At 37.4% G+C, this 26,942-nt stretch overlaps 1 pseudogene; it reads left to right on the top strand.

The window, feature by feature from the left end:
* The first annotated feature begins 8,348 nt into the window (after positions 1-8,348).
* The window catches only part of LOC125921594 (inositol 1,4,5-triphosphate receptor associated 2-like), a 44,315-nt pseudogene continuing 25,721 nt past the window's right edge, over positions 8,349-26,942 (top strand).

Here is a 26,942-nt window from a genome sequence, read left to right as displayed (position 1 = left end):
GTAATAGTGTGTGGCACAGTGAGCTAGAAGCTGAGAAGAGTGGAAGGGCCGCTGGCATGTTACCAATGAAAGAGGAAAGCACGTGGCTCCAAGTCCTTAGACTTCATCCTGCTTACTAGTGAGATCCTGTTTCTAAAAACATCACAGAAACATAGAAGCCATATAGCGTATGCAGGGAGAATATTCACAATACAATGCTGTTTTTAAATTTTCATAGGGAAAAAATAGCATGCACACTATGATTACAGAAGTGCAGAGCACATAAATGTGGAAAAAAAGACTAGAAGGAAATACAGAAAATTGTTAACAGATGGGTATGATTAGTGACATCATGTTAATTTTTTTCTTTTCAGGACTTATCAAACTTTTTGATGGTATAATATAATTATTAATTTTTAAGTTACCTATAAAAGACATTTTAGATCTAGAAACATTTAAATTGAAGGAGACTATGTTCATTAAATATACACACACATACATACACACATACCAGTATGCAGTTTGAATTCTAAAAGGCTTCACATTTAAAGATAAACAAAACTAACATGTATGTGTTTCCAATTATTTAATGATGGAATCTTTAATTTCTAACTTTTGTTCACGTTACTTATAATACAACTTAGTCAATAGAGTTATAGATGTTTTGGTTTTTCTCTATGAAACTAGATATGCTAGACAAACTGGGAAACATGATTTCTCTTCATATGGAGATATTAGGGAGAATACAATTCATCAAATAATAGTAAGCAGTATACTAACTCTTGCAGTACCAATGCTTCTTTCTCAGACTTTCTGCCTATAAACTTCCACAGACAGCAGAGATCTGAGTGCCAGGGCAACTGTGCCCATCACCAACAGATTCCTATGCCTTTGTGCCTAATTGCTGTCATCTCCCTACTCATTTTCCTAATGGCCCACATGCTTGCTGTGTTTGAGCTCATTTTGGAGAACATGTTACAAACATTAAGTTTCTTATAAATAGTAAGTTGTTTTTTTTAAGGCAATAAAAATCTTTTGAATTGGAGGAAGCAGATTACTAAGACTTATGATTTCATAAATGGAGTTCTGAATATAGTCTTTCAGACAACCACCTACTTATAATAGGAGGACCCAATTGTGTAATACAATTAGTGCAAAAAAGAGTTAGAGAAAAGTAAGATACAGTCTGGGGTGAATGGAAGATATGAGATATAGAAAATAAAACTAGGAAGCCGTTAAGTTCACAGATGAGTGTGAAGTCCTCGCATAGGGTAATGACAGGAGGACAATAAAACGGGGAGAACATTGGGCTTTGTCATTAGAAGTACTGGTGACATGATCTGAAATGCAGATGATGACAAATGGAGACTTCTTAAGGACAAAAATAACAAGTTTTCTTATAGTCACTCTAAAGTTTTCAGTTTTTTTTGTTTTTTGTTTTTTTTTTTTAAGTTTTCAGTTTGGAGGAAACTTCCAAAGAAGTTTTCCTGTAGGATGTTTTAACTGAAGGGCTGCACCACAAAGGAGAGACTGGGTAAAAGACTAGGATATAGGAAAAATTAACTTACAGGTGAAGATTTAAAACAGAAAAAGAGGATAGTAGCCTCTAAAAAATAAACAAAGTTTAAGAAGAACTAGAAAAAAAAGTTTGGGGACTTCCCATGGTTGAGAGACTATAGGAGAAAGAGGAGCTGGTGACTGAAGGCAAAAGACACATAAGAGAGTGGGAGAAAGGGCAAAGTGGAGTCTGAGAAGAGACTGAAGTTACCAATAGAACGTCTATCACTGAGGTATAAAGTAACAAGAGGTCTAGGAAGCTTTGAAATCTGATCAAGAAGGGCATCTTAGTGCCATTGAAAAAACTGGGTCTAATTTAATGGTAGATGCAGAAGCAGAGGGGCCAGGTGGTCAGACACTGGATTGGGGCCTTCCAAGAGAATAATATAAGGTCAATCAATGACTACAAAGCATATCCCAGGTAGTCTTTATTTTTATATAGATGGGGGAGTTGGATTTTTAATATATAAGCATTGAGGACAGGAAACAACAAAGAAAGACTGATGTTTATAAAGAGAGGAAGGTAAGTATGAGCATAATGTCCTTGAGAGAGAGAGATAGATGGGGTCAGGAGAAAGACCATGAACCAAATGGTTAGCTTCAGAGGGGTAAGGGCATAGAAAACAGACACGAAGACACATAAGGGAGCTTGGGAAAGGACTATTTTTTTTTTAAGTCAGGAGAATTATCCAACATGATTTATTTATTTTGAAAGAGGGAGTGTGGGTACAAGCAGGGGAGGAACAAGGAAGGAGAGAGGGAGGGAGGGAGGGAGGGAGAGAGAATTCTAAGCAGGTTCCTTGCTGTCAGCGCAGAGCCTAATGTGTGGCTTGAACTGACAAACCATGAGATCATGACTTGAGTCCAAATCAAGAGTCAAATACTTAACTGACTGAGCCACCCAGGTGCCCCTAAATTGACTCTTCAAAGACCAAATTTATATCTTGTTTCAACTAGAAGGAAATAAAAAGTAGGATATGGGACAGGTATGTACAAAGGCATAAAGTGTGACCGGGCCTGTGTTTGGGGTGAAATAAAAAGTTTAGTGTGGCTGGAGAATAAGGTGTGTGTCAGAACATGATGTATGTAGGGAAGAAGCACAAGACACCTTCCTTTAAAAAGATTCTAGGCTAGGGGGTTCCTGGGTGGCTCAGTCTCAGTCAAGCATCCAACTCTTGTTATCAACTCATGTCATGATCTCACAATTTGTGAGTTCAAGCCCCTCATCAGGTTTTGCTCAGTCAGTGCAGAGCCTACTTGGGATTCTCTGTTTCCCTCTGTCTCTGCCTGTCCCTCTCTCTCCCTCTATTTCTCAAAAATAGATGAACATTAAAAAAAAAAAAAGATTCCAGGATAATGATGGGAGTCACTTTTATCACTCATCCTAGTAAACAGCTTCTTGAGAGCTAAGTCACCTCATGTGCCCCAAGACATAGCCTCACATTCCTCACCAGGCAACCCCTTGCTGTCTACTGCATGCATTTGATGTGTGTGCTCACAGTAAATAAGTAAAATTGAATCTTGGCACAGCTGGTTGGGTATCAGAGCACTTTCCATTATGCAAACTTCTCCCGTTATGCTGATATTTGCCTATCCAATGTAAATTGAAGAGCTGGTTAAGCACTTATGTGATCAGTAGAAAAAGTCTACCCATGCAATTCTAAGTCTTTTTTGAAAAATGTTTTAAAAAAAAAAGCAACTGAGATGGCTATATTATAATGGTTTTGAGAAACTTTCTTCCTTACATCTTCCTTTTAAATACAAAGCATCAAAGAGTCTTTTTTTGAAGGCAAAATTACTGCTTCTAGTTATAAGATATTAAAGGTAAGGTCATTTTATTTTCTGTGAATACATTTGAAATTACTGATAATTGGTAGAAATTTTTAGTTCAAATCTTTTGTGGATTCAGGTATATATTTATTCAACAATATTTTCTATGTACATTTTACTATGTACTATTTTAAGTACCAGGAAACATGATATGTGCCTGAGATAACAGTGAAAACAGACACAATTCCTAGTCTCATTGAGTTTACAGTCATATAACACAAATAAAATTGATAAAAGCTGAAGTGTTACATAGGAAAGAAAATATCATGATTCCATAAAAGTATAAGACTCAAAAAACCTGAATTGGAGACGAGTGAAGGCTTTTCTGAAAAAGTAACACAAATTAAAATCTAAACATTGAGTATGCATTTAACTAGAAAAATAAATAAGATGACTCTTTAATGAAGGAATACAGGGAATATGCCAGGAGAGTAGATTTCAGGTGCTCTCACCACACACACAAAAATGGTAACTGTAACTCACTGGGTTCAAGCTATATTACAAAGCTATATTAATCAAAACAGTATGATATTGGGACAAAAACAGACATACAGATCGATGGACCAGAATAGACAGCCCAGATATAAGCCCATGCATATACAGAAAACTAATTTATAAGAAAGGAAGCAAGAACATACAATGGGGAAAAGGACAGTCTCTTCAATATATAGTGTTGGGAAAACTGGACAGTCACATGCAAAAGAATGAAACTGAACTGCTATCTACACCATACACAAAAATTAACTTAAAATGGATTAAAAACTTGAAAGGAAAACCTGAAGCCATAAAACTCCTAGAAGAAAATACAGGCAATAAGCTTCTTGACATCAGTCCTGGTGATGATTTTTGGATCTGACACCAAAAGCAAAAAAACAAAAGCAAAAGTAAATAATTGGGACTAAATCAAACTAAAAATCTTCTGCACAGCAAAGTAAACCATCAACAAAATGAAAAGGCAACCTATCAAATGGAAGAAAATATTTACAAATCACATATCTGATAAGAGGTTATATCCAAAATATATTTAAAAATTCATACAGCTTAGTAAAAATAAAACAAAAACAAAAATAACCAATCTCTGGGTGCCTAGGTGGCTCATTCACTTAAGTGTGTGACTTCAGCTCCAGTCATGATCTCGCGGTTTGCGGGTTCAAACTCTGCATCAGGGTCTGTACTGACAGCTCAGAGCCTGGAGCCTGCTTTGGATTCTGTGTCTCCTTCACTCTCTGCCCCTCCCCCACTCACAATCTGTCTCTCTCAAAAATAAAACCTTAAAAAAGTAAAAATTAAAAAAATAACCTATCTGATTTAAAAATGGACACAAGATCTGAGTAAATTATTTTTCCTAAAGAAGACATATAGATGGCCAATGGTATACGAAAAGTTGTTCAGCGTCACTAATCATCCAGTAAATATAAATTACAACCCCAATGAGGGGTGCCTGGGTGGCTCAGTCAGTTGAGCGTCCAACTTCGGCTCAGGTCATGATCTCACAGTTTGTGAGTTCGAGCCCTGAGTCGGGCTCTGTGCTGACAGCAAAGAGCCTGGAGCCTGCTTCTGATTCTGTGTCTCCCTCTCTCTCTTCCCCTCCCCCACTCATGCTCTGTCTCTCTCTGCCAAAAATGAATAAACATTAAAAAAAATTAAAACCCCAATGAAATATCACCTCACACCTGATAGAATGGCTATTATCAAAAGTAAGAAATAAAAAGTTTAGGGAATATGAAGGGAAAAGTGAACCCTTATATTGTTGGGAATGTAAATTGATGCAGCCAGTATGGAAAACAGTATAGAAGTTTCTCAAAAAATTAAAAATAGAGGGGCGCCTGGGTGGCGCAGTCGGTTAAGCGTCCGACTTCAGCCAGGTCACGATCTCATGGTCCGTGAGTTCGAGCCCCGCGTCAGGCTCTGGGCTGATGGCTCAGAGCCTGGAGCCTGTTTCCGATTCTGTGTCTCCCTCTCTAGACTCTGTCCCTCCCCCGTTCATGCTCTGTCTCTCTCTGTCCCAAAAATCAATAAACGTTGAAAAAAAAAAAATTTAAAAATAGAACTATCATATGATCCAGCAGTTCTTTCATAGATAAAAGGTTCAAATACTTATATATATACACAAAGAAATATTATTCAGCAATAATAAAGTGAAATCTTGCCATTTGTGACAAAATGGATGGACCCTGAGGGCACTGCACTAAGTGAAATAAGTCAGAGAAAGACAAATACAATGTGCTCTCACTTATATGTGGAATCTAAAGAAAGAAGCAAAACAAACAAACAAGCTCATATATACAGAAAACAGAGTGGAGGTTGCAGGGGCAGGGGCTGCAAATGAATATAGTGGGTCAAAAGGTACAAACTTCTAGTTAGAAAATAAGGAAGTCATGGACATATAATGTACAGCATCATGACTGTGCTTATTAATATTGTATTTTGTAGAGTAAATCTTAAAAGTTCTCATCACAAGAAAACAAAAAAATTTTTTGCAATTGTACGTGGTGACAGATGTTAACTAGACTTACTGTAGTGATCATTTTGAAAATGTATACAAATACCAAACTATTACATTGTACACCTGAAACTAATATATTTTGTGACATCAATTACACCTCACTTTAAATAATGGTAACTATTTGAGAAAATGATATATTAATTAGCATGATGGGAATAGTCATTTCACTGTGTATGTGTGTATCCAACATCATGTTGTGTACTTTACATATACAGTTGACTCTTGAACAGCATAGGGGTTAGGGGCACTGACCCTTGCATAGTTGAAAATCCATGTATAACTTTTAAGTCCCCCAGAATGTAACTACTAATAGCCTACTGTTGACCAGAAGCCTTATTGATAACATAGTCAATTAACACATATTCTGTATCTTATATGTATTATATACTGTATCCTGACGATAAAGTAAGCTAGAGAAAAGAAAATGTTAAGAAAATCTAAAGAAGAGAAAATACATTTACAGTACTGTAACTGTAAAAAGGCAGGATATAAGTGGACCCACACAGTTCAAGCCCATATATATACACATAATTTGTGTGGAAAAAAAGAAGCGGGACAACCTTGTGGCAACAGGGAGCCAGCAGAGTGATCTTTACATACTTATCCTCATTATATGCCCATGTAATTGGAGTACAGAAGGATGTGCTAGAGCCCCCATGGTCTTCTAAGAAGCATTATAAAACAGAGGTAACAGGATAGTTTTCACCTTGAGCAAAGAGTCAAATCCCTTTCTGACAGGAGATCAAGGGTGAGTTATCTTTCTTTAAGGAATACCATAGTGAATGATACTCTGCCTACTTGGTTCCTTCGAGGTCTTCATTTTTTTTTTTTAAGTTTTGTTTATTTAAGTAATCTTTACATCCAACGTGGGACTCAAACTCATGACCCTGAGAACAAGAGTTGCATGCTTCTCTGACCAAGTCAGTCAGGTGCCCCTCAGGTCTTCATTCTTGATAAAGGATTTAATACAGTAAAGTTTTCCAAGCAGGACATGGAAAGCAGGAAGATTTCTTTGATGTTTCCCAAAAAGGAATCTGCTAAATTGTTAGTAAGGGACCACATCAAATCACCGGTTTTAAGCATTTTAAAAAATTCTGTGTCCTAGAATAAGTAAGAATGAGGCAATGTAAGGCAGTAAACATACCTAACTGTCTCAGGTTTATGAATGAGGGCTCAGAGGAAGAAAAATAATGAATAGCACAAAGATGTATTCTAGGTCTTTTTAATGCCAAGAGGAGTCTGGCACAAAGAAACATATTACCCTTTCCTTCAGAGAGTGACAGAGAATGATATTTCCTGACATTGCATTGAATTTATTTCACTTTCTTAATGTAGCGTCTCTCAGTATGTGGTTTCACATTTGTTTATGCTCATGTAGCCAACTGTGCATTGCTACAAAAAGGAATCTGAGGTCTAAAAGAGAAGCAACATTTTCTTCACCAAATGTAAATTCCTGAAGAAATCACTCTTCCCTGAAATATAAAATTTGAATAACAATTTTTAACATTTTGTAAAAGTCTTGTAATAGTTATCTCTCAAGCAGCCAAACAAAACGGAGTTCTGTGTGCAGATCAAATCACTTTGATGAGCTGAGCAGAGCAGCAGCAATGTCGGTAGTCACTGTACTTCATCTCCAGTTCTGTTATGATGGGTTCAAGAAACAGTATATCAAAGCAGACTACAAAATCTCATCAAAGAAAATCAATCGAATATGGTAGTCAAGATCGTATTATAGAACCCATTTTTGGCAATTTTCTTAAAGTTTTACATAAAGCTGTTCAGAATCCAGACTTACTGCTACCTAAATTCTAAATTGTACAAACGCTATTGTATGTAAGAGCATGTCTGCATACAGATGGGCAGCCTAAAAGACCCCTATTTCCTATGACAAGCAGTACTATGAATTCTTAAATGAATGCAAACAAGGATTTATGTTGATATATCTGTGGTCCCAAACCCTATTGCATCAGTACCCCATAGATTTGAATGGTGTAGCAATCGATTCAGCTAGTAGACCAGAGTAAAACACTGTATTATTTCTCAGAGTTTTCTTCTCTTTCATACTTTTTTTAGGCTATTGTTTGGTAGTGTGAGATTTCCCTTCATTAAAAGCTCCCATTTAATTCTAGTGCCATAGTAGTAAACATCCTCTGGCAGCAAAGCTGTTGAAAGAGGGTATAGCATGCACCAGGCAATGCTCGCTTCATTCCCTGTGAGCATCAAACAGCTGTCATTCAACTAAATGAGTTGTCATTAGCAAGCAGATTTTCACTCCAGCCTTCTGGAGCCATGCAAAGAAATCTAACTGAAGTAAAAACTGTTGGAGGAGCCCCGATAGAGTTTGGAGGCGTAGGGGTCCCCTTCCCCCATTCTCTCTCCTAGTGCATTAGGCAGTCTTTCTCAAGTGTGGATATTTGGCTTGGATCTGGTGACCTAAAATTACCTCTGAAATCTGGCACAGTATCTCAGCTCTAGCATGAATGTGTTCGCCTGTCAGCCAGCATTACTGGTAGGCATCCCAAGCATTGCCAAGTATTCACCAGAGGTAGGGATAATGGATAGGCTACAGTGACTTGCAAAGAGGAATGGTTTCCTTTCTTCAGTTTAGAATTTCTGCGAGAAACTATTGCCTCAGCTTTCTTGGTCTACGTTTTTAGTTTTACTATGGTGACTTCGATACTTACCCCAAATTCAGACCTCATCATACTAATGGATTTTCAACCCCAGACTCAGTCTTTCTTTCCCATAAATGGCACATCTTCATGTGCCCTATACACCATTTTCTCATACCAGAATGTGTCTTTTTGTGATTTAATGTTTTTCCATCGTACTCCTAAATTCAGACTAAATAAAGAAATAGTCACACTTGTGAAGCTATTGGGCTTATTTAGAGATAAAAGGAAATTGTTTCATTGATTCAAAAAACATTAAGTGGATCCCTATGAGAGTAGTTGTCCCCAGTGTGAAATCCCTCGCTACTTGGGGGCTCTAAAAGATCTTAATAAAAATCTTCAAGTTGCTTTAAATATTTCAAAAATTAAAATAGTAATCAGGTATTTGCCCCAAATGAGATTATATAGGCTAACTAAAATGTCAGGTTTCTTTGCTTTGGTTGGAGTTATACTATACCTGTGGCATTCCCAAGGTGATTCTTCCAAACTGTGGATATATTACATTATATAATATCTCCTGACATGATGTACATTATAACTAAAGATACTGCCTTAGATATCCTTAATTTTTGAACACTTGATTATAGCTATCAGCATAAATTCCCACACATCCCCCAATAATTCTAAACTTCATTGCAAAGCATAGTCAGGATTATAACATTAACCTTGAGTATAGATGGTTTTGTGACAAAATGAAGTGTGTAATCCCTTTACAAGATTCATCAGCTGGCTAATGAAGAGCAGGGAGCAGCAGGGTGGCCTGGAGAGGAGGAGCTGGGCAGTCACCCAGCCCCCCCTACCAGCCCCTTCATCAATAACCTCACAACATTCACGCAAGTACAAATCTGGGCAAAATGACCATCACCATGTCATGTGCCTCTACGAATGTTTATTTCAAGATAAGCTCGTATTGGCATTTACATTTTTGAAAGAGGAGGGGCAGAGAAAGAGGGGGACAGAGGATCCGAAGGAGGTTCTGCATTGACAGGAGTGAGCCAAAGCAGGGCTGAAACTCACAAACCATGAGATCGTGACCTGAGCCAAAGTAGGACACTTAACTGACTGAATCACCCAGGTGCCCTAGCTTTTACATTTGTTTCTTAAGTGAGGATATGAATTATGCTAAATAAATACAACTTGTCAAACAAAATCTTTCAGACTATAAAGTCCATTGATGAGGGACGGAGAATAACAAAAGTGGTCTTAGAAGGTAGAAAGTGTGAGATTTTACATTCTAATCTATTCCTTAATGATCATTTTTATCTTTAACTTTTATTCTTGATAGGATGGAAAAAATACAGAAAACTACAGAGAAAAAGATAACAATGTACACATAAACCCTCACTGAATGAGTAAATGCTCATATTTTTTTAATGTTTACTTATTTTTGAGACAGAGAGAGAGAGAGACAGTGTGTGAGTGGGGGAGGGGAAGAGAGAGAGGGAGACACAGAATCCAAGCCGTCAGCACAGAGCCCAATGCAGGGCTCAAACCCACAAACTATGAGATCATGACCTGAGCTCAAGTTGGATGCTTAACTGACTGAGCCATCCAGGCACCCTGTAAATGCTCATATTTTGTCTTTTTTTTTTTTTTTTTACTTAATTTATTTTACAAAAGAAATAAAATATTTTGGTTAACACTGAGCCCTCCTGGAGGCCTTCCCCAATCCCAGTTGCCACATCCCCTTCCCAGACACAACCATTCCCATGAATTTGATCTCTATCTTCCTAATCCATGTTTTAATGCTTTTATTTATATCTCCATAAATAGCATAGATTATTGTTTTGTGGGAATTTTCAAATTTATACAAATGCTATCATACTCTAGACATGACTTGATACCTTGCTTTCTAAACTTTAACACTTTTTTAAATCACGTAGATTTAGCTTTATTTTACTATTGAGTAGTTTTCTATTCTGTAACTGTACCACAATTTATCTTAATGTCTTTACTTATGGACATTAAGGTTATTTCCTATCTTTTGTGATTACAAATGATAACGGACTGAACATAGTTATGCATGTTTCCTGACACATAGGTATTGGAGGCAAGATTCTTGGGTAAGAATGCAACAAATTGAAGGCTTTCAGATGGTTTTAGGGAAGGTCTATAGGATTTAAAAGATAAAAAGAGCTCATTAAAACAAGCACGGGAAAGGTACAGCAGGATCACTTTGGGATGTTAACAGAACACTTTGTTGAGGAGGAGGAGGCTAATTTGTTTTAAGTGGCATTTTTCCAAAATACATTTAAACAGAACTAAGAAAAATATCAGATTTAATTCCTGATTACAGAGTGACACTACTTTCCTAGAAAGAAAACTCTTCAAAGCAGGTAAAGTGATAACAGACACATTTTGTTTCTGACAAGATAATGTCCTCTCTAACATCAGCCCCCCACGCAGGATCCCACTGCTCTACCCAAGCCTCCCTACTTAGCACACTGTGAACAGAATTTATATATTTCCACCTTTCCCGGGCCTCTGCTTCCGCTGGGCCCGGCCTAGAAGGACTCGGCTCTGGTTCACAGAGTTCTTTCCCTCTTCTTGATCCCTGTCATACTTAGCCGGAGCATCTCACTCAGACTTCATCACTGACATCCTTGGTGCAAGTGACAAGGGTTGTGATACGATGCCAACCTAGGTCTTTAATATCAAGCAATTTTCACATGCTGCTGCCTCCAAGTTCCAAGCTTTCTGTAACAATGACAGAAGAATCTAGAAACAGCCTAGTTTCTTTTCTTGAGTGGCAGCTTTTCTTTCAAGTGAGTCATAACAATAATGCCCATGTTAATGAGACTATTAGAATAAAAATAGCCAACACTTATTCTAATAGTCTTGATATGTACCATCATACTTAATACACAAGTATACATACTTGATATGTATCATAACACTTAATATGTATCATCTCATTTAATCCTTACAATGACTGTGAAGAAATGAAAGGCCAGAGAGATTAAGTCACACAGTTCGTAGACAGCTGAGTCAGGCTTCAAACTAGGTCTGTCTCATTCCTCAGCTGATCATGTTAAATTGTCTTCTATATTAATAACTAGAGAAACACGTTCCTTTTGTGTATAAGAAATTAATAAAAACCACCCTGTTTTCACACATGGGAGAAAGGAAAGGCAGTATGGCGGGGTGTAAAATGTGTCAATTTTGAACCCACTTCAACTTGAGTTCAAATCCCACCTCTATTATTTATTAGAAGTGTGGTGAGTTATTAATTGCTTACATCCCTACTTTAAAATAGAAAGTCCCCTGGGTTCCTTGTCTATTGATATACAAATGATACTTAGTCTGCAGTTTTTCTTATTCTGTATTACACAGTGTTTGGTGCATGTTTCTGTTTCAGCAGCTACGTTATATTAATATTATGCTTTTATGTATTTATTCATAAAATCCATTCATTAGGCACCTGCTTAATGTACCAAGCTCTATTCCAGATGCAGGAACACAGTTGTGAAATTCACACAATAGCACTTGCTCTCATGACATTTAGATTCCAATAGAGAAAGAGAATCAATAAAATAGAAGTAAGTATCTATACATAAACATCTTTATATTGTGACATAAAGCTAGATAAAGCTATACAAAGAGCTGAGATTGGGTGATAGAGAGCAACTTGGTAGCTATTTTAGATTGAGGAATTAAGAAAGGCTTCTCTGACAGAATGAAGTTTAAGCTGCTAAATGAATCACAATAAGGAGCCAGTCTTGCAAACACTATGGGCAAAGAGGTCCCAGGCAGATGAAAGAGCTAGAGCAAAGAACCCATATTCTCACCTTACTAGACCATGAGCTACCCAGAACCATTTTAGAGTGTTTCCGATTACTTTCCTGTGGATGATTTTAACATGCTACTCTGTTCCTTACATATTGATGAGCCATTACTGCAACGATGCTATGTAACAAATCAGACAATTTATCTGCTTAAATTCCTTTGATGACTTCTTCTCCTTGGACTTGGAATAAAATCCAAACTGTAAAGTGAAAACTTCACAAAGAAGAGAATCACGATTTATACATCTGGTTTGCCGCAACGTCTCCTGTACTTGTTTTGGTGCCTGATAAGAAGTAAATGCTGTACTGGTAGAATAACGATGAAGGAATGCATGCATGAAGAACCTGGGCTCTGTGTCCTAGCCCTTCATTCCCTTCAAGGGATTGTGACTCACCTTCTCATTTATATTTTAAACCATTCTCTTACCAATACTGGCCCTTTGGCATTCAGCACATGCCTTTTTTTTACCTGAAGAACAAAAACAACTTAGAGCAACAACAGAAAACCCTTTCTTTGATTCCTTTAGCTAGCAACCTTTTTCCCTCTTAAGTGGCACACTTGTCATTCACACTTGGAAGGTCACTTCTACCTACTATAAAGTTGTAAATTGCCCATGACATATATAATTGTCAAAGTCAATGGGCATATTTTTCCTCACCTGACTAGGTGACTGCAATTCCTTTGGTGGGTGAAACTCATTTTCTTTTAAGTATTCCACACAGCACTGCTTCTGATCAAGGAAATCACTTCACAGTAAAAGAAGTGAGGCAAATGGGACCATGATCATGGAATTCACTGGTCTTACTATGCTCTCCATCACCCTGAAACAGTTGACTTGATAGAATGGTGAAATGACCTTTTGAAGACTCAGTTATAGGGCCAGCTAGATGGCAGTTCCTTGCAGAGCTGAAGAAAGGTTCTCCAGAGGCTCTTTATACTTTGAATCAGCATCCAATATGTGGTGTGGATTCTCCAATAGCCAGGATTCAGGGGTCCAGGAATCAAGAAGTAGAAATGGAAATGGCACTATTCACCATTACGTCTGGTAACCAGTCAGTGAAATTTTTGTTTCCTGTGTTTGTTGCTTTATGTTCTGCTGGTGTACAGATGTCAGTTCCAGAGGAAGTAATAGTTCTACCAAGGGACACAATGATTCTACTGAACTGCCACCTAGCCAGTCTGGGCTTTGGATCAATGGCAAAGAAGGTAACTGTGGTGTTGTCTGGGGAGACTGATCCTGACTACCCAGGAGAAATTGAACTACTACTCCACGATGGAAATAGAGAAGAGTATGTCTGGAATACAGGCCATCTCTTGTTATTACCATGCCCTGTGATTAAGGTCAATAGAACCTACAATAACTCAATCCAGGCAAGACTACTAATGATTCAGACCCTTCATGAATTAAGATATGAATCACCCTGTCAGGTGAAAAACTGTGACTAGTTAAGGTGCTTGCTAAAGACAAAGGGAATACAGACAGAATGGATGGTAGAAAAAGGTTGTTAAAACACCAGCTAAGACTATTTGACCAGTTACAGAATTGAGAACTATAGTTGCCATTAATATTTCTTCCTTATTTTGTTCTGAATACATCACACACACACATATTTATATATGATATATATAAAAGAAGTCTTTGTTTTGTTTATGATATAACATAAGATGTATTGATGTTATATCAGTATTTAAGTATTGTTAATTCTACATCAAAGTATTTAAGTTATGGAATATCAGGAGAAGAGTAAACACCACTAATGGACTTTACAAACTCCTTTCTGAGGAAAGGATTAGTGCATTTTCAGTTGTATGCAGGATAGTTTTCTCGTGTTAGGAAGAATTATGACCTTGTTAATTATCTTTATTTGGAGATTAAGTATGGTTTAAGGTGACCTATGTGGGTGCCAAGTTGATAAGGGGTGGACTCAGGAAGGTTAATTTTGTGTGTCAACTTGACTGGGCTAAGGGATAGCTGGTAAAACATGATTTCTGGGTGTGTCTATCAGGGTGTTTCCAGATGAGATTAGCTTCTGAATCAGATTAAGTAAAGAGGATCATCCTCATCCACCAGGGCAGGCATCATCCAATCCACTGAGGACTGAGGGCCTGAATAGAACAAAAAGGCAGAGGAAGGGCTGATTTGTTCTTTTGGCTTGTCTCATCCTGGTCTTGGACATCAGCATTTCTAATTTTCAAGCCTTCAGACTCAAACCCATATTTACACCATCATCCCTGAGATTCTTGGGCCTTTGGAATCGGAAGCATGATATTGGCTCCCCAGTTTCTCAGGTCTTTGAGCTCAGATTGAATGACACCACCAGCTTTCCTGGGTTCTTCAGCTTGCAGAGGGCAGATTATGAGACTTTCTGGCCTCCAGAATCACATGAGCCTATAATAAATTCCTATAATAAATACCCTCATATATATTTGGTTCTTCAATACCCTAATACACTCCCTCTTGCCTAATTTTCTATTTCTCCAGCCATCCCTTAATCTTCCTCACAGCCTATTTCCTCCTCATTGTTCCACCCTAAATGGTTCATTCTCACCCCTGTGTTTTTACTTTATGAATAACTCCTGAAGAAATAAACCTAAACTCATGGCAACAACTAATATCTACATGACTATAATACTCATGCCTGAACATTACTCTAAATATCCCCCAAGCATCACAGACTTATATAATAATGGGTTACTGGTTGCTTACTATATAATACAGGAACTGAGCTTAGAACTTTACAAACTTTTGAAGCAGATATATAATTATTTTCATTATACTGAGGAATAAACAAGGGCTTAGACAGGTTAAGTGAATTGTCCAAGGCCACAAAACAGTGACAAATCTAGGATGTGAATCTGCGTTTCCTGACTCTGGAGTCCATGATATGCAATATTATGTTATACTGCTTCATACTCAATGATTATTATAGCTAATTACTTTCAAGTGTCTTAATTGCAAATTATGTTGGATATAATTCATCAGAATCCAAACTGAATTTAATGTATTAAACAGAAAATGTTTTCCTAAAAATATTCTTTCTGCCTAGAAAACTTTATGCCTTACTGTTCTGTTTGTTTAAAATTGCATATCTTTACCTCTCTTCCTGAAGATTCTTTTGGAAAAAGAAACTTCAGGATAAAAAAATATATATTAAAAAACAGAATGCATCTGCTTTGATCAGTTCATGGTTAAAAATGTCCAGCCTCATTTTTTGTTTTGTTTAGCTTTGTTTTACTTTGCTTTTGGTAATGCTCTAGTGGGCTATTTATACCAGGAAATGGTAGACAGCCAGTGTCTTAATGGTTGGATTTCTTTTCTCTGAGGGATTAGGTGAAACAGGCATATTAAGAAGAGATGCTATTAGAAAAATGGATCAAACATTTAAATGTCTAAAGGCCAGGGATAAAGAGTTGAAATAGGTGATGGTTAAGTACATGGATCTGCAGCCAGATGATTGATGTTCTATACCCACCTTGCAAGTTGGCCATACAAAAAATCATTGAAATCAACTAGCCTCCTATTTCTCACTTGTAAAATAGAAATCATAGCACTACCTACCACCTGAGCTTCTTATTGGTGCTGATAAGATCTGCTGTGGGAAGAACAGTGCCTTATACACAGTAAATATTCAACCCAAGCTGGCCAAGTTATTATTGCCTATACTTTCTTCCATGTCCACTGGCTCCATATGGTCCACTAGAAGGTCACATGTCAGACACTCAGGGTTGCAGCACATAGCATTGCAGCACATTCTACCAGGCATGCTCATCTAATTTAGATAGACATTGATATATGTTTCTAATCCCAGAAGACACAAAGAAGCATGTGAGTGAGCCATGACTACTTAAGGAAAGGAAAACCACCTGAAATTCCTACACACTTGGCTAGGTGCGGCAATATCTACCAGTTTGTGTGGAGCAGAGAGAAACTGGATTTAACTACCCCTGGTGTCAATCTCACAGGTGACTTAATCAAACTGCCTGAATAAACAAAGAGTATGAAGATTGAAAGGTAAACCCAGAGGAACCTAGAAGAATAGTTTTTATTTTTACATAGAACATTTAAGGCTTTGAGGAAATTGGATGAGACAGATCCTACCTGTTTTAGAATGTGTTATAGATAGACTAAATTATGGAAATTAATTAGAAGCTTAAGGGAGATGCACTTTTAGATTCTAATTTAGTGGGGCGTGGTGGCACGGCAATTCAAATTCACCTAAATAATACTATATCACGATTGTATTTTCTATGTACGGAGATTTTTATACATAGCTAACTTGATCCCCCCCAAAAATCTGTTGATTACAGAAGCTGTTATTTATCTACCCTCATCTTATATATTCTAAATATTCTCACTTTTGAAAGGTTGGTGTGATTTTTCTGACTCCGTAGCACACCACAAATAGCATTAACCCAAAGCTACCTCATTTAAGAAACTAGGACTTTCTCTCAGAGGATATTCATGTTCTATTAAACTCCTAATGTACGAATCTATCCATTTACGTATAAGAGTGAGGACAATGTGATGTTGTACAAATCCTAGATCTGCACATTATGAGGAGTGAGGACCTATCTTTCCATGGTGTTTATACTCTATAGCCCCAAAGCAAATTTGGCTATGAGCTTCATTATTATAATTTGGTCTTCTAGAAAGAAGGAAGGGGTAACTGCTGGCTCAGGGAAAAATTATCTAATGTCCCCCATTTCTCCTCTTGTGCTATTATTTCTCATTTTGTACATATTTTTCCCCAGAGAGGACTTCACCCGGAAGCATTATAGCCCCTCTCCTAGACCTCATCCTCATTTAGCTGAAATATAAGATGCCCCTGCGTAAACATCACTGATGTGTACCCAGTTCTATGAAGACAGCTGACTAGGGACCATTTGACAAAATTGTTAAGGGTGCCCTCAGCAACATGTTTAGTGTCTTGCCTCTGAACCCATAGACAGATCTCTCTGGCATGTGACATCCCCTCTGGAATGCAACTACAGTTTTGTCTGTCGCCTCATGTGAAAAGATTCCTCATGACCATCTGTTCATTCAGTGCTTCCCAGACCTGGTCCCTACAGATCAATGAACCCATCTTGTATCCCTGATCATATCCAAGTTCCTCGGCCACCTGCACTCAGTCATGATGGGAACTCTTCTTTCACATATTTTGAGAAAAAGTAAAACATTCAACTTGTACATAGTAAAAATAGCAAATCTTCAACTCTAATAAATGCAAATATTTCTCAATCTAACATACCTATATTTGAGAGAAGTAAATTCATCCAAATGGAAGTTTCTTTTAAAATCATTTAATGCATGGGGCACCTGGGTGGCTCAGTTAGTTGAGCATCCAACTTCAGCTCAGGTCATGATCTTACGGTTCGTAGGTTCAAACCCCATGTTGTGCTCTGGGCTAACAGCTCAGAGCCTGGAGCCTGCTTTAGATTCAATGTCTCCCTCTCTCTCGCCTCCCCCACCCCACTCCTGCTCTGTCTCTTTCTATCTCAAAAATAAACAAAGGTTAAAATTTAAAAAAAAATAATAAATCACTTAATGCATATGTAAAGCTACTTTTTCCACACACACTCTAATAAATGCCATCTATGTTAATATTATCAATGTCACTTTGAGTTCCAGTTTACTAATCTACTCTCTTACATGAAAACTCACAGAGCCCCATTCTGACAAGGTGGGAAGTACTTCTTCTACAGAATAACCATATTTACATAAAGAAAAAGAAAACATCATAATGACATTTTCCTTCTACTTGAAACATCACTTTTTATATCCTTGTATGTGTCTACTTTTAGAGGTCAGTGCAAGATTTCAGATGACTCACACACAAAAGAAGTGTAGCATGCTTCAATTAAGATGTGTTAAAATCAACACATTTTAAAAATCTTATTCCATGTGATAAGATACTAATGAGTGACCTTGAGGGCTTTTTAAGGAAGCTTCCTACTTCTGGTAGTGTTTCTGCTATCACTATTGCATTCACTATGTAAGTATGGAAGTAAATGGAAGGGGAAATTTTCAATAGGGAGAAGCTCTTCTCCCTCTGGCTTCCAGGACAAGTACCCACAGGACATCAACTTTTGATTCCCCAATAGGGCCATCATGGTCTCTGCCTTTGGGAACGTAATGCTGGCTTATCACACAAGAAGCTCCCCACCCCAACCTTAATTAATAAAAGTAGCACATGTATAGCACTCTTATTTACAAATCTCTTTCAGCTATATTATTTGAAATGTGTCCCAAACTCTACAAGGTGGATACTTGGAAAATTAAAAATCTCTTACTTTACAGTCAAGAAAGTGAACTCAGGAAGATTATTTATCAGGTCAGATAGAACATTAGTGGTGGAGATGGAATTCAAAACCAGACATTCAGCTAGAGGAAAGCTCATCTTGCTAAGGTCCTGGTCCTTCTTTAGAGTAGCATATGCCTGAATACAGCCTATCATATTACTCGTGTACTCATGTATTACCACCTATGTGCACACCTGTGAGATAATAAGTCATCAGGTCTTTATATAGAGAAAAAAACATAGAAATACACACACACACACACACACGCACGTGTGCACACAATTTGGGTAGAAGAAATGATGTCCCCTGAATGGATACAACACACACATGCATACACACCACACAAAACTCCATCACAGAATGTACTTCCTAGCAAGCAGTTTGCTTACAAATTATTAATTGTATTATTATGAAATGTTTTTATTGAATTTTGAACAAGTACAATCCTTTATGTCAAGTTAATGCTAAGGAACCACCATCTATAAGTCTGGATCCCTCTCCACACACCACTTTTCCATTAGCTATATGAACCCAGTTAAAGAGTATATTGAATGGAACTGAATTAAATGCAACCAGAGAGGGGAGAATGTTCTTTATATTTCTCACATTGCTACATAATTTCTACTGTTTCCTTGGGGAAAGAGGAGAGATAGTGTTTGTTCAACATTTCTTATACAAATAATACACAATACCTGGTTCAATCTTCCCACTCACCAATAAAATTAAAATGTAGGTTTTTTTCTTTATCCCCCTTTCTCTAATTAAGTTACCTGAAGCTCAAGGATGCCAAATAATTTGCCCAGTTGCCTCACATTCATAGATGCCACAGCCAGAATCCCAATGTGGGCATCAACTTGGGCCAATATGATTTCTCTCTTACCACACCGCATGCCCAGGAGCACCCGTCCAAAGGAGAGTGAGAGTAGGAAGCCAGGCTAAAGGAATTGGGGAAGACAGGCTTGGATCTTGAAAATATGGAGCTGAGGTGGAAACTAGATTCCTGAATTCTCCATTCCATCATTGAGCTGTCTTTGTCCTTCCCAGCTTTGTCATAAAACTGGAGGAAAGCAGATCCTGGAGAAGGAATAAATGGAAGGGAGGTGGCAAGCATTTAAGAGGGTTCTCTCCCACACCATTTAATACCAAGTGAAGGCATAGGAGTGGTGCAGAGGGCTAGCTAAGGTGGCTTTAGTTGTCACAATAATTCCGATCATGTCCTCCCCTCAATAAAGATACAATCAGTTCTAAGTAGAAAGTTTGCTTTAATGCAAACACAGCTTCAACACAACCGTCCAGACATACTCTTCCTCCAATTCTTTCAACCAGATTATCACCCCCAAACTTCTCCCTATAGACATTTTGAAACTATCATTGTTCCTTTATATTGCAGCTAATTCTTCTTCACTTCCTAGGGAAGGGTCTCATCCTACCCTGGAACAGTCCACAATATGCTACTTGGGTAGTTATGAGACAGTGTAAGGTAGAGATCCAATTCTCAGTTTCAGACAAAGGAAACCTTATACAAAAATTAGAGCAAGAAGCTGAGGTGGGAAAAAGGGCAGAGGAGAATGGGAGAAGTCACGGAGTATTAATAGAAAGCACTCCTAATAAAACTCAAGCACAAATGTACAAGGTCAGATTCCAGGAGGAAAAAAACTCACTAGGAAAAATAAATCATTTGAGGGAAAAAAAATTAAAAAATGTCCTCATTACAGTGACAATTTGGGGCCAAAATAAAAATCAGAAATGGCAAGAACTAGTAGGACTTCATACACTACAAAGCCTAAATTAGCTTTCGGTTTTGGAGAAAGTACACTAACAGATGCCAGGTTCAACAGATACGCCTCTGGCAATAGCAGAAACACTAACAAAAGCAACATGCAGCTGAGAAACAAACTGCCAGGTCATGAAACAAAGAGGCGCACATCCTCTAGCACCAGCACATTTAAAAAGACCAATGTCTGTGCACTGGGACATTACAGGAACTTTCCACATGAAATGATCCTTTATGAGATACGTGGAGCTGCCACGAACCAAACCTCTGCTCTGGGTCCTAGAACTATAAACAGAATAAAAATCAAATCAAATCTGTAACACTTGAAGCTACCTAAGCAAAATCGAAGCAGGTTAAATTTATTTAACCTGTTCTACTATGATTTTTCTCCACACATTTCAAGGAATATGGGCATATGTGCATAAGAATTGCATTCTGTTCAGAAAACACAACCTATTTTTTGTTAAAATGATCATGAAAAGGATCTAAAGTGTCTCATTGATTCATTTAGACATTCAAATATTTAATAAGCACCTATTATATACTTGTTGAGCTCTGTGCTACACACTGGGGATACAAAGAGAAATATATCTGATTTTTAAAATGATTCATTTCACTATACTCTATGTTGATTGACTCTGACTCAGAATTTTCATTTGATCTGGAGCTCCAGATTCTGATACACCAGAGAGGAAACATGCAAGTTCAGAGACTAGCACCACAGGAGGACCAGGGGCAGCCTGGAGATCCTGCAGAAGTTTAGTCCTTTCAAACATTTAAAGAGCAAACTTGTCAAAGAGAGGGTAGGTATGTGTTGTTGGGTCTCCAGAAAATAGAATCACAGAAGTTATAGGAAAAGCTATTTTGATCTAATAAAACTAAGGAGCAGAGAATGGGCTACTTTAGAAAAATATGAGTTTCCTGACTCTGCAAATATTCAAATAGAGACTGAATGACCGATTAGAGTTGGTTAGAGTTCTCCTTAAAGGTCTTCAGCTCTTGTATAAAGTTAGATTGAATCTATTAATCTGAGGTGGTGAAGACCGTGGTTTCAGAAGAATTGATCTTATTGACTGCTTTTATATTGAAAACTCCTAAAGTTAGCATTTTATAACTTTAAAATTAGGCTATGTTATCTATACTTGGAATTGTTTTTAATAGTAAGGTTATGAGAAGGTGAATCCATAGAAAGCAATAAATATGTCCACCTTTGGGATTAGGGTGATAGGTCTCTTTAGTTCCTTAAGCTCCTAGTAGAGTCTTGGTCTCAGATATTTTTTTTAAAGTCCATTTCTCCAACCTGTGCCAAAGATTTTACTCTGATCCAATAGCAAGGGCATCGATGGCAGATCCCCAAGTACGGGCCTGGGCTTCCTTCGATATCAGGTACCATATGGTCACTAGAGGTACATTGCTTTTTTAAATGGAAATAGTTCACTACCACTGGTTGATCATAAAATATAAGGTTGAGTACCTTATGTCTGACTCTGCATCATTTGTATCAATGCTACCTATTTTAATTGAATATCTTGCCAGCCGTAGTTATTTTGGTCCTGGGTATTACAAGGCAGCTTTATAGAGGCTATCAAATTGCCTTCCAAATCTGTTGAAGTGGCAGTTGTTACAGGATTAACTGGATCAACAGAGTCTAGAGAATCTGAAGTTGAATCAGAATTGGATTCCTCTGCTAGATAAGCTTTATCCTTTTTGAAATCATCCAAAAAATCTCTGATACTTCATATTCTCCTTCTGACAAGAGAGAGTTCTTTAACACTAGGACCTTTAGATTTTTATTTTCTGACATCTTAGTTTCTTCCTGTAATTGGATAAAAATTACTGTAAAACACATAAAAAAGAGTGATAGGGCGGGGATAATATCTATCATATATTAGTGTAGTTTAGAATTATAATATCTGAACACTGTGGTAATAAGTGTAAGAACAGACAAGTCTGAAACAGAAGCACACAGAAAAACCTAGAATGTAATAAAGAAGATATCCCAATGAGTGGCATTGGGAAAACTGACTAACATTTGGAGAGAAAAAGTTAGATTCCTACTTTTTTTTTTTTACCATTATAAATGTCATCAGGTTGAAAGAATCATATATAAAGAGAGTAAGCCATACTGATAGTTGGAGAAAATATGTGTTCACTTTAAATGCCATCAAGGTGGAAAAATCTTTCTAGGCATGACACCAATAGCAGAAATGAAAATAAAAGACTAATAAATGCAGGGACTCAGTCAGTTAAGAATCTGACTTCGGCTCAGGTCATGATCTTGCAGTTTGTGGGTTCAAGCCCCACATCTGGAGCCTGTTTCAGATTCTGTGTCTCCCCCTCTCTCTCTCTTCCTCCCCTGCTCGTGCTCTGTCTCTCTCTCTCTCCAAAAACTAAATTAAAAACATTAAAAAAATTTTAAAAAGGTATTTGCAACACATATGATGTGAATACATAAATACTTCTTAAAAAGAACATGAAAAAGACAAAAAAGCATATCCTAAAATGGCTTTAGGACATGAAGAAGTAACCTGTAAAGAGAAATAAAAATGGCCAGCGAGCCAGTAATGGCCAGAGCCATTAATAATCAAAGAAATAAAAATGATAAGACCAAGAAAATTCAACATTTATCTATTAGGCGGGAAGGGAAAAATACCTAATGTCTAAAAGATGAAGAAATAAGACCTTCATACTCTGCTGGTGGGGGTATAAATTATTCAAACATCACTCAAACCATCAATTTAAATGTTTCAAAACATTCCTAGCATGCAGATTACAAAATATATTGAATCAATTAATATGTGTATATCCTTTGACACAGTACTTCTCTTTTAAGAAGTTTATCCTAAGGAAAAAATCTTAGACACACGTAAAAGCATAAAATGAAATAGCATCCATTAAGGATTATAATGTAGTTATACGTTATTTTCATGGAAGATACGTATGTGCTTTCCAACAATCTCCTGTTTTAAAAGATACTGTAATGAATTTGTTTCTAGATAAATTGGTATATTTCTGCTTCTATATATACCAGTATATTTATTCACTAAGAATGAGTTTCAACCTTAGGTAGGATTAGTCATTTTATGCCCTAGCCTTATCTATGTATAGATGTCTCATTTGCCTCACAAATTCCAGATATTCTTCTGTTTGATGTGTTGCTGAGAACTTCTTTTCTTTTTCTTTTCCTTTCCTCTCCTGTCTATCCTCTATCTATCTTAATCTGGAATTAATGGTATAATTAGTGTGCTAACCAGTGTCCACCCTGAGCCACAACAATCAGATGAAGAGCCAGCAGAATGATATTAGCATCTGGACCAACAAACCAGTTCAACCACATGTGCAGATAGAGGAGGAATACCTCTACCATTACGTCCACCAACACTCAGGACACTCATAATCTGTGTTAAGAACACAGATCCATTCCCCCATCTAAATAATCAGCAATTAGAGCCATCCAGATGACTTCTGCAGTTCCTTATTTTAACGCACCATCCCTTAAGATTTTACAATAGCAGTCCCTTAATGCTTTACATTCAGATATAATTCTTAGCCAAGAATTATTTTCAGCTGTCACTGGAGGAGAGACTTGGGGGATTGGAGGAAAGTTTAGTGAGGAACAGTGACAAAAAGTTTATTCACCTTCCCACAGTATCCATAAAATATCTTGGTACCTAGGATTTGGGTTAATGACTGACCCCCTTCCTTCACTTCTAACCTCTGCTTTACTTGAGTCTACTTGTACACTGGTAATGAGAACTTATATGCATTCAGTGCCTCTCCTCTTCTCATTAATCTTCTCTTTTATCACCTCTGTCAAATCCCCAATTCCCTTAATCGTCCTGTGTATTCTTTGATGACGGAGCCCTGTTTCTTAGTGCTGCCTTATTAGCTGGCCCAAGAATGCTCCCTCTATATCCTACCATTATGAAGAAACTTCAGTAAAGCCAAGTTTAGGGGTAAGGAGACACCTAAGATACCCAATAATCTGAACTATCCTATTATTGATAATGAGTTTCACAATGGGAAAACAAAGTGTGAGGACAAAATGGAATGCCTTTGAGATGTCCTCTTTCAAAGAGGGTCAGGATAAAAGAAACAAGTGAGGTACAAATATATCTGAATCTTAAAGCTCAGCACCTAGGGTTTATCTTTCTGTGAAAGATAAATTTCACCCAGTTGAAATTCTCCTCTGAGTTTCTCTTTCTCTGAAATCTTTATTCTAGTCTTCAAAGATAGAATTCTTGTCAAATCTGTCAGGTAAGTCCTATACAGAGCCTTGGAAGGCAACACACACTCAACAGTGTTTCATGAATGAATTAATGTGAAGGAATAAGCTAAGCTTCCTCTTTTCTTTTGGGTCTTCATAAGAAGATCAAGATCCAATTTTGTAAAGATAATTATAAAATTTGTACAATTAGTAAGGAGAGCAGTTGAATCTAGACTCCATCTTCCTTTCCATGAAGGTGAAAGGATATACATCAGAGCAAGACCCATGTGTCTAAGTACATTGGACCCTGAAGATAGTCTCAAAGATAACAAAAAGTACAGGCTGTGTTGAGGAGGAGATAAGACGCAAGCAATTTACAAACACATACATGACACAGACAAAATAAAAGAAGAATACACAGAAATAGGTGTGTTCAGTTTTAAAAGGAGGTTGTTAGAATGATTAGGAAAGTTGATAACTAACAGGCGAGGAAGACAATCCACCCTGTGAACTACTCTGGGCCCTGCTTCTTGGCTGTTTTCCACTGTAATTAGTTATCTGGCAACCTTGCAAGATCTTAATAAAAATAACTCATAAGGTTTAGTCACATCAGAAAGGCCATCAAAATGAGTGATCACAAATGTTTGGAAAGGGTCACAAGCCAAGTCAGCATTTGGGACATGCTTTTTAAAAATTACCTTATCTCTTTCATCTCCAAAGAAAACATCAGAAGGATATTGTCACAAGCCCGACAATCTCACTCCATCCCCCTTATCTGCTAACGTCACATTGTAAAGTTTGTGCCGCTGTCAGGGGTCCAATAAAATCCCACAGTATTTCTTGTTTTCCTTTCTCAGAGGTATAACTTTCTTCTAATCTGCTTATACACATTTCCATGCTTTGTAACAGAGTTCATACTAGACGTATTTTTACCTGCAATTACTTTAGTTTTCATGACCAGAAAGACTTTAAGAGGAAATAATTACACTATGTATACAAATAATTGCACTCAAGGGATCATGTAAAGCATCTCACAGTTCACACAATCCATTTACACTTAATTGTCATTTTAAACTTAAAACCACCCTATGACTTGTTTGGACAGATTATGGTGGTGTTTTTGGTTTTTTTTTCCATTTTGAGGAGGAGAAAATTGAAGTTTAGAAAGGTTAAGGGAAATTCTCAAAGTGAACAGCACATAGTGGTAAAACAATTCTTGAAAACCATGTGGCTGCCTCTAAAACCATGATAACCTTGTACCTATATAAGGGATCCACAGCTGGGAAAAAGGGAGAGAGGCAACAGTCTTTCCTAACACCCGTGGAATGGAGGGAAAATGATTTACTAAACTCAACATATCATTATACCAAGAATTCCATTAATTACCTCTCCCTTGTAATTCTACTTTTTCTCGCTAGAAAATGGCAGTTCTCAGGTAAAACTGGCTACATAATTTTCAGGAACCAATGCCCTGTTCTCAGTGTCTTCTGATACAAAATTAAAGAGGAGACAAAACATGTTCTCCTGGGGCACCTGGGTGGCTCAGTCCATTAAGCATCTTGATTTCAGCTTGGGTCATGATCTCATAGTCACAGGATCAAGCCCCACATTGGGTTCCTCACTGAGTGTGGAGCCTGCTTGGGATTCTCTTTCCTTCTCTCTGCCCCTCCTATGCTCGTGCACATTCTCTCTTTCTCTCTTTCCCTCTCTCTCAAAAACAAGGAATCAACTTAAAAAAAATAATGTTCTCCTAAGATTTTATTATTAACACTTCAGGTATCCTTGTTAATTTTGGATACTTCTGTTTAACTCATACCCCCCACTTCCAGGGCTCCCTTATACTATCACTATCCAGGGCAATCCACCTGACCTACCCTCTCTGGGAAGAACCCTACACACTTGGTTTCTACCATCTTACCCATGACATTAGAAAGAGGCAAAGAAATGAGTTCACAGTAAGACATTAATGATAGTAATTTGATAAAGGGATTTCTCCTCTGATGGCAAAGGCATTTCTCTTGTGAATCTCTAATGGGGCCATTTCAGACATCATGGATAAGTTGCAAGAAGAAAAAGGGGATTTCTTTGGGAACAGTTTTGCTAACCACTGCTAGCGCTAAACCTCACCATAAATATTAATCTGGATATTTTCAAGTCTAAAACCCTGGGTTTACATAAATAATACATCTATACTGCTTTTAAAATAAAGAATTACATTTCTAGGATGTTTAGACTATTATACTGAAATACTGTCTTGTTGAAAATAATAAAGAGTTATTCACAAATAATCACTTTTACTTTCAACGTGTTGGAAGAGGAAACTGTCAAAGA

The sequence above is a fragment of the Panthera uncia genome, chromosome C2 (assembly GCF_023721935.1).
Source record: "Panthera uncia isolate 11264 chromosome C2, Puncia_PCG_1.0, whole genome shotgun sequence".
NCBI classification, from domain to species: Eukaryota; Metazoa; Chordata; class Mammalia; order Carnivora; family Felidae; genus Panthera; species Panthera uncia.
The sequence above is the reverse complement of the archived record's forward strand: the minus strand, read 5'-3'. Positions and strand labels throughout refer to the sequence as shown.